The 12,520-nt window shown below is 46.7% G+C and overlaps 1 protein-coding gene and 1 long non-coding RNA gene across 2 annotated transcripts in view; both read right to left on the bottom strand.

Annotated features, from left to right (window-relative positions):
* The window catches only part of PAX5 (paired box 5), a 266,844-nt gene that overhangs the window by 100,550 nt on the left and 153,774 nt on the right, over positions 1-12,520 (bottom strand). The gene's annotated exons all lie outside the window — the stretch shown is intronic.
* Positions 6,574-12,520, bottom strand: part of LOC109323738 — a 14,611-nt gene continuing 8,664 nt past the window's right edge. The window contains exons 2-3 of the long non-coding RNA XR_002104733.1: positions 9,376-9,380; positions 6,574-6,631 (exon numbers count right to left, since the gene is read on the bottom strand). This is a non-coding gene — a long non-coding RNA (uncharacterized LOC109323738). The remainder of the gene's footprint in view (positions 6,632-9,375; positions 9,381-12,520) is intronic.

Below are 12,520 nucleotides of genomic sequence, written 5' to 3'. Positions count from 1 at the left end.
CATTGAGATGAAGGAGCGGGCAGCATTGGGCCAGATGCTCCCCTATCTCCATGTGCCTCAGCCTGGAGGCTTCACTGCAGAGCCACTGTGCTGAGACACTGGTAGCCTCTGCACTGAGGCACACTGAGCCCCAGTCAGCCATGAAGCGCCTGGCTGGGGTGCAATATGCCTCAAGACAGGGGAGCAGGCTTCACAGGTAGCGGAGATGGGGACTGCCTGCTCCCGCATTTCCACATACCACTCCCTGGCTAGCCGAGGCACAAGGTGCCTCAGACCAGGGGATGCCTAGCCCCTGCTGCAGCACCCTGTGCCCCAGCCAGTTGCCCCTGCAGCACATGGAGCAGCAGGACAATGTGTACCACTGCAAAGCACATGGGAAGGGGCGTGCACTGTGGCACAAAGTAGTGGAACAAATTTGTGCTGCTACTATTTGTGGGCATGCCCCTGCTTATGTGGACCTGGCCCAAGAGCCTACAACATGAGGCTATAAATCCAGTGAGAAAGGTTCCTTGTTGTGGTTTTGTGCTTCTATTTCCATTGCCAGCAAAATCTAGGCACTAGCTAGGCGTGAAAAAGTAAAAGTAATTCAAAGGCAAATGTTCTTCACCGTTCCCTGCAACAGACCCAACTACATCCAGTTTATCTGATCTTATACCCACCTCACCTTTCTTCTTAACATCTTCATGTTCCCTAGGTCTTCCCTAACCTAGTAAAAGTGTTAACCATGCCTCCCACATATTCAAAAATTCTCCCTTGAGCCCAGCACCCTTTCCAACTAACACCCCAAAACACTTCTTAACTCTTCCTCAGGAATGATCATATTAGCACCTCTTCCTCTATTAAAAGGTGGCTCAAAGTCTCCCTCTCCCCACTCCTTGAGCTTCCTCATTTTCACTCTTTCTGTTGATGATCTCACAGGCCATCTTTATGCAATGACTCACATACTTACCTTGACCTGTCTAGGACATCTCCACCTCGACATTTCCCTAATAATTTAAACTTAACCTCACCAAAGCAAAATTCCCTAATCATCATCTGCTGTCCTATCTACTGCAAATTCCTCCTATTGGGCTACCCTAACATAAAATTCATTCAAAAGTCAGGGTTGATTTGCACCATATAGACTAACCAAAGTAGGTGTGTGTGTGTATTATAGAGCACTCATTCCCCCAGTTTGAATCAAAACACAACTGTCAAGCTTTTCTTCCACATTCATATTTCTACTCAAGCTATACCCTTTTTGATCCCCATCTTTGAGCATTCCTTTCCTAATACACCAAATACAGATTTCTTCTCTTCACTTTACAAGCCCTTTTCAGCTTTGCATCTTTCTGTCTATCTACCATTCTGTCTTTTTTATCACCTCCCTGTCCCCTCTATTCCTCCACTGATGCACCTTCCAGTACCCATTTATTCATGCTTTCCCCACAAGGATCCTAAGCACAGCTGGTTGTCGGTTGCAAAACAGAAGGGAGGCAACTGGAGCACCAGCTTTGGGCACTGACCCTGTGGGGACACAAATTTAGCATAAACTGCACTGTCAACCTAGTTGTTGCACCACCAATAGCACAGGCACTGATACTGTCCAGTGCAGGGCTGCTGCCCAGGATGTTCAAACAGTCAGTTATACCTCTCCTGGTCACAACTTTTCATCAAAATTATTTTTGACTAAAAATAGCTTTCTGATAGGAACTGTTCCTGTTTTGGTATTCAATGCTTTAAAGTTTTCTTTTCTTTTCATTTAGGTGGGGAAAGTCCCAAATAAAAAGAAAAAAAAAAGATGAAGGCGATAGATATATTTCTCTCCAAAAAAATAAGCAATGACTTTTTCAAAATATTTTTTAAAAACGAAACATCTCAAATAAATCTAGTAAAAAAATCCTTTCTGTAAAGAAGGGGCTTGAACAATCTCGACTTCCTACTGCTGCCAGGAACATGCTACCTTACTAAAATGCTTTGCAGTGTATGAGGAGACACTCCCACTGCTCCAGCCCATAACATTCTGGATGGCTCAGTTAAGCACTTTATTACAAATACTTTTGTTTCACTAAAAATTCATGAAACAATCTCACATTTTACCAGCCAGCCAGTGCTAGCCTCATGGCATTCTGGCACACCAACCCATGCATCTCTCACAACCCCAAGGACTAGTCTGTAAAGCCACTGACTTCTCTTCCTTCCTCCAGACACTTCTTTGGGATACTGCCAGTTGCAGATGACCATGTAAAGGGCCAGTGGAGACTGCCAATAACCATCTCTGTCTACATTCAGGCAAATCAAACACTGAAGAAAATTCTGCCTGTCTCTAATATACATTTTAGGCCTTAGTTAGGAAATGAGGAGTGGAGATTTTTATTTAGGATCACCATGCAGTGTAGACAGCTCTCCTCTGAAACTATGGAGCCTCATCTTACCCCCCCCACTTTCCTTCCTTTTCACTGTGATATTCATTTAACTTACAGTATTCAATGAAAATCTACACTACGCTGGGCTAAAAGGCAAGCGCGTAAATTATAATTTAAACTCTGATAAACAGGAATTGTGTCTTTCCTTATATTTGTAAAACAGCTAGGACATTAGAACTTGATCCTGAATGTGGCTTGTAAGTGCTACAACCACCACCACTACAACAATATTAGTAACAATGCTGAGGCAAATTCAGTTGTTTCTAATGTTCAGGTTTTCCTTAGAAGCTTAGAAGTTCCAGATGTAGTCTGATAGAGGTGGATGGACAGGCAAAGTGCAAGCGAGGAGGCAAAGATTTTAACATAATGGCTGAATTCAATTCAATTTATTATCAAGGATTCTGGCTAAATGCCATGCTCCCGAAGATGACATAACACACATACACCCATAATATACATAAGTTTGAACAAGGTAACCAGACTACAAATAGTACACTATAAATAGAGCCCACCAACATAAAAACATAATAATGGCTGAAAAAAACAGTGGTTCTTACTGTGGGATGGCTAACACAGTAGTTGGCGTGTTGTGAAATCCTAGGCAAACCATGTTCAGGGAGTATAGCATTGACCATGACTAATTTATCTCACAGTAAGAATCATGGGGGCTTTGTTTCCTCCATGATTTTCCTGCAGGATCATGATGGCAAATTTGTTTTAATGTAATCTGGGGGGATAAGCAGGGGTTAGGCAATGATAAAAGCGTACTTTTTCCCTTTCTTCACTTCAGGAAGGTAGATGTGATCTTCCTCAAACCCTCCATGCAATATTCACCTTCATGCAAAGATCAGAACACAGAAAGTATCAGCCCCAAGAATCAGAGAATCAATGAGTCGGAAGGACGTAGACAGATCATTGAGTCCGACCCGCTGCCATGGGCAGGAAGGAGCACTGGGGGTGGCAGGGGCCATAAGACCCCAGCCAGGTGCCTATCCAGTCTCCTCTTGAAAATTCAGGCAAGGTGAGAGCACCACCTCTCTGGGAAGCCTATTCCAGGCTCTGGCCACCCTTACCGTGAAGTAGTTCTTCCTAATATCTAACCTAAACCTATCCACCCTCAGCTTGTGGTCACTGTTCCTGGTGACTCCAAGGGGGGCCCTGGTGAACAGGCTTGCCCCGAGTCCCTGCTGGTGGCCCCTGATAAAGTTGTAGGCAGCCACAAGATCTGCCCTCAGTCTCCTTTTGTGGAGATTGAAGAGATTCAGGTCCCTCAGCCTCTCCTCATAGGGCTGGCCATGGAGGCCCTCAACCATATGAGTGGCCTCCTCTGGACCCTCTCCAGGTTCTCCACGTCCCTCTTGAAGTGTGGCGCGCAGAACTGGACGCAGTACTCCAGCTGCGGCCTGACCAGTGCCGCATAAAGCGGGAGCAAGACCTCTCTGGACCTGTTAGTGATGCCCCTGTTGATGTATGACAGGGTGCGGTTGGCTCTGCCTATTGCTTCATTGCATTGGCAACTCATTCATTCTGGAGTCAATCCTGACTCCAAGATCCCTCTCTGCCTCTGTGCTGCCGAGAGGGTCAGCCCCTAACCCATAACCATAATGCTGGTTCCCACTCCTCAGGTGCAGCACTCTGCACTTGTCCTTGTTGAACCACATCCTGTTCAGATCCGCCCACTTCTCCAACCTATCCAGGTCTGCCTGGATGCGGTCCCTGCCTGCCGGTGTATTCACTTTACCCCACAGCTTGGCGTCATCAGCGAACTTGAACAGGGTGCTCTCCACACCCTCATCCAGGTCCCTAATGAAGATGTCGAACAGCACCAGCCCAAGGACCGAGCTCCAGGGGACAAGAGTGATTTTTTAGGAAGTTACTAGCAGGTGAAAACATGGTGTAATAACGAAAAAGGCTTTGTAACATTCTCTGTAGCAGCTACTAGCTAAATCATGTTCTGTAATTTTGTAGGGCTCTGTATTACTCTGGCCACTCTTGTTCCCACAAGCCATTTCAGCATCAAAAGATTAGTGCAGAATAGTACACAGCCTTTTCTGAGTCCAATTTCTTAAATAAGGTTTAAGGGCACTTTGCACCACCAAGGGGGAAAATGGCTATATTAGGACTGAGGATCATCCACCATTTAGACCTATTTATTGTACATGACAGAGATAATTATCCTTATTCTTTACAGCCTATGGCCTTAGTTCCAAGGCCCTGCTTTAGATTAGTAGAATTGCAGGACCTGGCCCCCACGTGGACAGCAAAATTCCAAGGCTGGGCTTGTGATGTGAAAATCCAGTGCAGTCACTCACTACATTGTGATTGTTACCCACAGAGGAGCAGAACTAAGGCAGCAAACACGGCACAGTGAGAAAGAGAATCTATGGAACTCAGACAAAGAGGGGGAGGGAGAGGCTCTCTAGTTCACACCACTAGTCAGTGACGTCAGGATTTATAACTGTATTAAATGGCATGACAGTCAGCCATGATAAATCAGTTCCCCCTTCTTCCCAAATCACAGACAATAAAAGCTTTGGCAGTGAAAGTCATTCATCATCATAAAGACTTGAGACGTTCTAGTCATCAATTTCACTCACATCCTTAATACACTAGAGAGAAGTGTTAGAGTTTTAGGAAGGAAGAAAGGAAGGAAGGAAGGAGAATAAATTACAAATGGCAAAAGAAAGACTCCCTCCAGGAAGTGAGTTTGGAGGGGGCATTATAGACTTTGCTGCAAGCCTTTGACACCACTGAAAAATGCCGCCGTGCTGTTTCTCCAGAGCCTTGTTGTATACGACAGAATGTACACAAGGGGAGTACGCTGAACTAGAGGTGAGGGGTTAATGCCTGAGAAATGGACTGTGATCCAGAATACAAATCCAGGCAAGGGCAGAGCACCCTCTTTGAATCCTCTACTGATGCCCTATCCTTTGGGTCTGTGCAAACAAAAGCAAGAGCAAGCTCCATCTGCAAAAGCAAAAGCTCCATCTTCCCACCATCCCCAGAGCTGGGGTGAGGAATAGGCAGGGAGGGGTGTGGCTGGAGCCAAACCTTGGCTCCATTTGTGCTCACTGCACTGCTCAGCCAGTGCAGAAGGTGGTGGAATTTGCTGATGGGCTTGTTCAAAGAATTATTGCTCCTTTCCCCCTTAAGAAGAACAGGCTTTGAAGAGAAGAAAGGAACAGCAGCAGAACAGTGACTTGGAGGCACTGCTTTGTGTCACACTTCCAAATCCAAGGGCTGCACCTGCTCATGGCTGCGCCTACGTGTAACAATACAGTCCTCTGAGCTAAGAAGACCTGGAGGTTCTTGCCATGCCAGATGCAAAACCTGGCTGAAGAAGAGGAAGATGAGAGTGGCAGGGTTGGAATGTACCCCATTAAAGGAGTAATTTTATTGAAAATACGGCAGTCTCATGAGTGAGAGGCATAAAGGAGACAACAACTAGAAATATCCTGTATAAATTAATCTGCCACAAAACAGCTAAGGGGTAACCAGCCACTAGAAAGCACAAGGTGGTGGCATTCTGATCCAATGTGTCTGCCAAGACCAAGTGTCCTACTTGAAAAGCAAAGGGAAATGCACCAGAGGGTCATCAGGGAGTCATAGACTAGATAATGATGTCAAGCAAAGACCTCTTGTAGACATCTTCCTGGGAAAAAGAAGCATAACTGAATATGCATCACAGAACAATTTGCCTAACTGATCACCAAAGACAGGTCTGGAGCTGATGCTCTTTCTAATTTTGGCGGTTCAAGAGACTACACAATGCTACATGTAATAAGGTCTCCTCACCATATGACATGTCATAAGGCAAGCAAGATTACTGGGCAAACTGATATCTAGCTTTCCTGGAAAGAGGCTGCATGGCGCATATCCAGGAGCAAGAAGCAAAAGGCCATGAGAAATAGCTAATCTTTCATCTGGGTTTTGTAAGTCTGTAGAATCTTAGCAGAGTGCAGCAAGGTACTACTGTGAAGGGATCTCCTCAGGGCACTCATAGATTACGTGCAGAACCATCCCTCTGCTCCCTGTGCCCATCACACACCCATGGTATCAGATGCTTTTTAGGAAAAATGTTGCATTAAAAGAATGTTCTTGCAAAAGCAATACTGGTATTACAGTACTGGCAAAACTATTAATAGGTCTAAAACAGAGATAGGTAAGCAGCCATGGTAGTCTGAAATCGGGCAGGAGGCAGGTTAGATTTGCACCTTATAGACTAACTAAAACAGAGATGTATAGCATGAGATTTCATGAGCTCACTGCATCTGATGAAACTTTTACAAAATTAAGGTGAAAAAGTTCCTGGTAAAACTGAACTTTGCAGTACAACCTATGCTATGGTACAGCTCCTGTGGAAGCATAATAAGTAGGGGTGTGCGAAACAGGCCAAATTTGATTCAGATTCTGCCTGAATCGGGGACAGTGATTCCAGTTGTTGATTCGGATTGCTGTCCCTGATTTGATATGGCCAAATCCAAATCGGAAGAGTCAATGCTGATTAGGAGAATCAGTGATTTGGCCATAAACACAGCTTCAAATGTTTTTTCTACATACCTTGAGGTACTAGGCACAGCTCGTGAATGCTGTGACGGTGGGGCAAAAGGTGCATCCCAAAGAAGCATGGGCCCCCCCCATGTTCTCAGTGGCTAATCCAGAAGTGGACTGGAAGTACTTCCGGTCTACTTCCAGGTCTGCCAGGGTATGCACAGGGTACCTCCCTGCATGCCCCCGGCTGGGCAGTCAGCCACAGGGGGACCCCGAGTGCCCCCCCACACCCAGGAGGCACTAGTCGCTGAGCTGTTAGGGTCGGGGGGGGCAGCAGACCCAGAAGTGGACCGGAAATGCTTTTGGTCCACTTCTGGGTCTGCTGCTGATCACACTGAGGACCCCCCCACCGTGCTTCTGCGGTACATTCCATCTGCCCCAGCATTGCAGCATTTATGAGCCCCCTCGTACCTCAAGGTATGTAGAAAAAACATTTAAAGCTGTGTCTATGTCAGAATCGCCGAATTTTTCCGAATCTCTCCAAATTGATTCGGAAAGTTCCAGTTCAATACAGAGAGATTAAAGGGCCTCCTGATTCAATCTGGATTCAGAGATTCGGCCACCAAATCGGGTTTATCACTGCGAAATCAAATCAGGGACTGACGTTTCGCACAGCCCTAATAATAAGGTTTGGTTTTATCTTAATGGAATTTACACCAATAATTTTTTTAAAGGTTACTAGGAGAAAGGTTCAACAGATTATAGCTAGACAAAAAGTAAAACAAAAATGTACACTGACATGTCTTTTTTGTTTATTTGTTTTTGGTTAACAATGTAAATTTTGAAAGGTATAAACTATTCCTGTAGCTGCTTAAAAGTGGAAAAGATTGTACAAATTTCACTCATGGTTCAATGACGTTGAAGTGATAGGCCAGGGCTTAGACAAGCTTCATCAGGTATAAGTATATCCCAACCATATTGTTGGTGAAATAAAACACATCACCCACAGAATCCTTAGAAATGTCACTATCTTTTTGATTATTTTTAACTGAAATTCAAAATTTAAGAATTTTCAACCAGCTTTGCCGATTAATGGTATATATTGAGAATTTATGCTGTCATGTAACTTTAAGGAAAGATATTTCAGGTAAATTATTATCAAAATAAAATTAGTAATTTCATCCTGTTCCACAGAGATATTCATGCCTGCCCTTCCAAACTGATTGCAACATTAAGCACAGTTTTGTGAGATATATTCCCAGAAGGGCCAGATCTCAGTGATACATGTTTTGTTACCCCCTAACTAGACTATGGCAAAGAAATATATAGCAAAAGCTGTGTTATCCAGCATCCAGGGGGAATGTGGAGTGCCAGTTAATCAAAACTGCCAGTTATCTGAGAGGCGTCTGTCCAGGCCACCGCCTGTTCAGGCTGCTGTCCCTCTCACCGTGTCCAGTGCATCAGTGTACTGGGGGACAGGGAGTGGGGCCAGAACAGAAATGAGTAGCAAGGAGGGAATTTTAATTAAAAGTTTACTGGTCACATATCAATGTGTGCCGGGATATGGGGAGGGGGGCTCCGTGCAGGCTTCTTTGCCCCGGGCCGTGGGACTAGGCAAAACTGGAAGTGTCATGGTGGGACTTGCGATTTCGCTTTTGCCACATGAATCAGCATGCTGGTTAATAGAGCATGCCGATTAGTAAAGTGCTGGATAGCACAGCTTTTAATGTATCTGGCTGGGAAACTGTCAACCCTCAGGAATTTTCAGCCACATTTAGTTGTACTGCACTTAATTCAAAACAAAATACTGCACCTCCTTGGTAATTCTGGTTATGGCCAGCATGACAAAGCAGTTTCCAATTGCAACACTAGGTTCCCATGAAAGCTACAGTGAACCAACCACATGGCCCAGCACACAAGGGCAGCAGTGACTTCTAGTTGCTGCCACGTCACTGACAAAATCATGATCATGCAGCTGTCAGTGGCAGACATTTTTGTTTTACCTCTTCCTCCCAAGTCGGCACTTGGGGCAGTTGCCCTGGTCGTCCCAACCTAATTATGCTACTGCAGGGAAGGGCTGGCAAATACCAGCCCTTATGTTAAACTCGCAATGATCTGGCCTTTCATGTTCCTTCCTAGCTGCAACTCCAGTTGCGCTTTAGCCTTCCTGATTTTATCCCTGCATGCCCAAAAAAATACTTCTATCCTCCTCCCTAATTGTTTGTTCAAATTTCTGTTTCTTATAAGTTTCCTTTTTTTGTTTTAGCTCACTGAAGAGTTCCCTGCTAAGCCAAGCCGGTCTTCTGCCATACTTGCTAGTCTTTCTGCACATCAGGACGGCTCATTCCTGGACCATCACTAAGGTTTCTTTAAAGTACAGTAAGCTCTCCTGAACTACTTTCCTGTTCAGATGTGTTGTAATCATTTTGCGCTTGTTATGTGTTATAACTTTTTGTAATAGGTGGCCATGTTCGCATACGTCAGCTAGAGGTCTGCTAAGTGAATAAGAGACTCTAGGGCGGCAGTATAAGAGAAACATGCGGTTGGGATTTTCCACACAGGGTTTCTCAAGGGGAAGTCCAGGGTCTGTCAGTAATGTGACAGTCACCGCTCCAAGCCAATGAAGAAGTGCCACACGTGATCGGACCGCCCTGCATCACTGAGGGTATAAAAGACATTGCGCTGCGAACTTTGGGGTCTTTGCACGCCCGACGGAACGTACCCTACAGATCGAATCGAACTCGGAGCGACCTTCGGCCCGGCCAGCCGGAGGGGAGGACGCCAGACCTGCCTGATCCCGGCGACCTATCCCGGAAACACCTCGCCAGTACACTACAGCAGTCTCACGTGTTGCTAGGGCGCGTGAAACGTGGTGAGTGTGTGCTCACTGGTGCACGCAGCACAATTGATTCTGTTTTGTTTAACCTTTATCAATAAAGTTAAGCCTGACCAATAAAGCAAAGCGTGATCTGCCGTAAGCCCGACTATCGAAAGATCCTGTAATAAGATGGGCTTCCCAGGGGATCCTGCCCATCAGTTCCCTGAGTGAATCAAAGTCTGCTTTTCTGAATCCTAGGGTCCTTACTTTGCTGTTCTCCTTCCTTTCCTCAGGATCCTGAGCTCAATCATTTTGTAGTCACTGCTGCCCAAGTTGTCATCCACTACTATATTCCCCACCAGTCGAAGGCAGCCCAGTGGAGGGCAACAAAAATAGAGGGCTGGGGCACATTACTTATGAGGAGAGGAGGTCAAGAAAGGCACAGCCCCTAGCTGGCCTTTCCAACACTTGCACCAGGAAGTTGTCCATGACACTCTCCAAAAACTTCCTGAATTGCTTGCACACTGCTGTATTGGCCTCCCAGCAAGTGTCAGGGTGATTGAAGTTCCCCATGAGAACCAGGGCCTGTGATCATATGCGACCCCTAGATGGGGGAGAGGGGGCACATGCTCCCCACCCCAAGATTGCCCGCCACTGAAGCCACCGCCAGCTGTTGAAAAGAGTCGCCACTTTCCACCTGCCCACCCCCCTCACTGCCAACACTGCTGCCAGTACCTGCAGGTGGTCCCCACCCCACTGCCAACACTGCCACTAGCATCTGCGGATGGTGCCTCCTCCCCCCCACCCCAGTCTCAGAGACACCAGTCATTCATATCTATAATTGAGAAACTTCTACCAGCTGTTTAAAGAAAGCCTCATCCACCTCATCCTCCTGATCTGGTGGTCTATAGCGAACACCCACCACTACATCACCCTTGTTGCTCTCCCCTCTGACCTTAACCCCGGGACTTTCAACAGGCCTATTTCCAGTTTAATTCTGGATCTCTGAGCAATCATACAGCAATTTTACATAAAGCACAACTCCTCCTACTCTTGTCCCCTGCCTGTTCTTCCTGAAAAGTTTATACCCATCCATGACAATATCCCAGTCACGTGAGCTATCCCACCAAGTCTCTATTATTCCAATCACATTGTCCTTGCATGACTCTGTGAGGACTTCCAAATCTTCTGCTTCTTTCCTGGGCATCATGCATTTGTATACAGATGGCTGAAGTAAGAAAGCCCTACTTTCTCAAAAAGAATACTTCCCTGGTTCCCTCCTCCTGCTTGTGCTTCCTCCAGGTCACCCACTTCCCCACTTATCTTGTCCTTCACCTGCACAGCTGTGACTTGTCACTAGAAGTTTGGTTAACAGGGGCAGGACTAGGAGCTAATGGCAGGACTGACTCACTGCTCCTGGTGTGCAGAGTGAGTGCTGCAGCTCTGGAGCACAAGGCAGCCATGGTGCCTTCTGCCGCCACTTGGACTGGCTCTGCTCCCAACTGGCAGAGTGGGCCAGTCTGAGCGGCAGTAGCAGGGCAATGCCTCCTGCCACTACTCAGACTGACTCTGCTCCCACCAAGCACAGCAAGCTGGTCCGAGCAGCATCAGAGAGAGGGAGGGGGAATGGGTTCTCCCGCCCAGAGCCATCCCTTGGGGGGAGTGAATCGGGGTGACCACCACAGGCCCCACATTTTGGGAGGCCCCACAGACAGTGCTGTACAGGCCCCGCTGAGGGTGCCACCACTCTGTATGGCTGCCGCATGCTTCCAGCTTCATGCTCGGGCTGTACACTACCCTCCCCACCCCACACACAGGCCCCAGACAGACTGATATGCCTCAGGCCCCACACACGCCTAGGGACAGCTCCACTCCCACCACTTGCTTGAACCAACTTACTTTGTCCAGCCAAAGCAGGGCCAGTTCAACCAGTTGTGGGAGGCACCACAGCTGCTTGGAGCTTTGGAGATGCAGCTCTCGCTCTGCCTAATTTGGCCACAGGGTGGGGTGCCATGCCCAGCAGTCTGGTGTCCCCACTCACCATGATTCAGGAGGGGCAACTGCATCCTCGGATGCTAGAGGACTTCAACTTGAGTGCAATAGCTGCAAAGAGTGGCCACATGTCAATGGAACAGGAGCAAAATTAGGTGGATTAGGGATAATCTTGCCCTAAAGTAGCATAAATTTAAACCAAATAATAAGTGCTTTAAGTCACTTAAAAGGTATTAATGCACAACCAAACCAGGGGTTAAGAGCTCCAAAAGCCACCTAAAATTATCGTGTGACAAAGCCCTAAGGGACTTGGAGGGATGTGGGCAGTGGGATTCCGCAGGGCTCGGTCCTCAGGCCCGCACTGTTCAACATCTTCATCAGTGAATTGGACAAGGGGGTAAAAAGCACCCTGTTCAGATTTGCACCGGGTGGACTCTATATGGTATGTTTGTTACTGGTGCTTCTGCCTCTGCTTTAGCCATTCAGCAGTTACAGACTTTAGAATTGTTAGCAAGACTTGCCAACAGTATGGCAGATGCTTTAGAAGTGTTTATTCGCCAGTTGCAGGACACCTCTAAAATGGCGTTTCAAAACCGTCTTATACTGGATTTTATGCTAGCTAAAGATGTGGGGGGATGTGGGCACGTTAGAAGGGAGGAATAGGCTGCAATCAGGCCTAGACAATTTACAGGGGTGGGTAGATGAGAATAGGATGGGATTCAACACCAACAAGTGCAAAGTGATGCACCTGGGGAGGAAGAACCAGCACCATACCTACAGGCTGGGGAACTCCCTTCTTGCAGTACAGAGGCAG

This window comes from Crocodylus porosus, unplaced genomic scaffold (assembly GCF_001723895.1).
Source record: "Crocodylus porosus isolate Cpor-Errol unplaced genomic scaffold, CroPor_comp1, whole genome shotgun sequence".
In the NCBI taxonomy this organism is placed as follows: Eukaryota; Metazoa; Chordata; order Crocodylia; family Crocodylidae; genus Crocodylus; species Crocodylus porosus.
This window is presented reverse-complemented; position numbering and strand designations above follow the sequence as displayed.